The sequence below is a fragment of the Cebus imitator genome, unplaced genomic scaffold (assembly GCF_001604975.1).
Source record: "Cebus imitator isolate Cc_AM_T3 unplaced genomic scaffold, Cebus_imitator-1.0 Scaffold266, whole genome shotgun sequence".
Taxonomy (NCBI): domain Eukaryota; kingdom Metazoa; phylum Chordata; class Mammalia; order Primates; family Cebidae; genus Cebus; species Cebus imitator.
In genome coordinates this window covers 791,919-793,770 of record NW_016107581.1, presented here as the reverse complement: position 1 = coordinate 793,770, position 1,852 = coordinate 791,919, and positions in this window count along the sequence as shown.

The following is a 1,852-nucleotide window of genomic DNA, read 5'->3' as shown; positions in this document are numbered from 1 at the left end:
GGCAGCAGAGTGAGACTCTGTCTCAAAAAAAAAACAACACAAAAAAAACCCAGAACAGTGTCTGACACATAGTATAGGCAGGTGCATGTTGTTAACAACGGCAACCAAGACTATGCTATAAATTCCTTTTTTTTTTTTTTTTTTGTGATGGAGTTTCACGCTTGGTGCCCAGGCTGGAGTTCAGTGGTGAGATCTCAGCTCACCACAACCTCCGCCTCCTGGGTTCAAGCAATTCTCCTGCCCCAGCCTCCTGATTAGCTGGGACTACAGGCACGTGCTACCATGCCCAGCTAATTTTTATATTTTTAGTAGAGATGAGGTTTCACCATTTTGGCCAGGATGGTCTGAGTCTCCTGCGCTTGTGATCCACCTGTCTTAGCCTCCCAAAGTGCTGGGATTACAGGTGTGAGCCGCTGCGCCCAGCCATATGTGACATTTCCAAAAACTCCAGCTTTGACTCTGATTGTGGACACCAAGTCCCATCTGAGACTTTCAGCCAGCTCTTTGCTTTATCTATGGTTGCACCATCTTTTTGCCCAAAAGGGTTTTGTTTGAGTAATGAACTCATTTGTGAATAAATCAATCGTAATTGTGGTTAAACATAAAACCTGAGAGTCAAGATCTGTTCACTTTGTACCTCTGTTTTTTTTTTTTTTTTTTTTTTTNTTTTTTTTGAGATGGAGTTTCACTCTTGGTGCCCAGGCTGGAGTGCAGTGGTGAGATCTCAGCTCACCACAACCTCCGCCTCCTGGGTTCAAGAAATTCTCCTGCCCCAGCCTCCTGAGTAGCTGGGATTACAGACATGCACCACCAGGCCTGGCTAATTTTGTATTTTCAGTAGAGACAGGGTTTCTCCATATTGGTCAGGCTGGTCTCGAACTCCCAACCTCAGGTGATCCGGCTGCCCTCGAACTCCTAACCTCAGGTGATCCGGCTGCCTCGACCTCCCCAAGTGCTGGGATTACGGCTGTGAGCCACCATGCTCGGCCTGCTAGGAAATCTGAACGTGCACACACCAGGCAGGCCTTAGCAAGAGGAAGTGGCTCCAGCCCCAACCTTGGAAACTCTTTCTTCAGCAGTTCTTTTAGTTTGTGGTTTTTTCTGTGTGTGCTTTAGGGATTCAAGGGATACATTTACGTATTTCTTTTGTTATTGTTTTAGAGAATGTAATCGCTTTGCTAGAGGAAGCTGCTCCTGATACAGGAGGCTGGGACTCACTATATGACCCAGGGCGTCCTCACTGTTTCCGTCTGTAGGTGACCCTCAGAGAAAAACATCTCCCCAGTCCCCTCCCCGTCTCTCTCTCCCAGGAGACCCCCTCCCCTCCCACATCCTGCCAGCCCCAACCCCCTGTGGGAACCCGCCCGGCCAGAAGAGATTAAGGAGAAAGAAACCTAGGCGGAAACTTTCTTTATCAGCTCAAACTTTCTTTTTTTTTTTTTGAGACAGAGTCTTGCTCTTGCTTTGTCGCCAGGCGCCAGGCTGGAGTGCAGTGGTGCAATCTCAGCTCACTGCAACCTCTGCCACCCAGGTTCAAGCGTTTCTCCTGCCTCAGCCTCCTGAGTAGCTGGGACTACAGGCGTGCGCCACCATGCCCAGCTAATTTTTGTATTTTAGTAGAGACAGGGTTTCACCATGTTGGCCAGGATGGTCTCTACCTCTTGACCTCATGATTCTCCCTCCTTGGCCTCCCAAAGTGCTGGGATTACAGGCGTGAGCCACTGCGCCCAGCCTATCAGCTCAAACTTTCTTGGACTTGAAAAGTTTACAAGGGTTTGTTGCTCAGATGGCCTCATATCTGTAATGCTTATCCGACCACTAAGTTTCTCGTCATACGAGATTTTTTGGATTC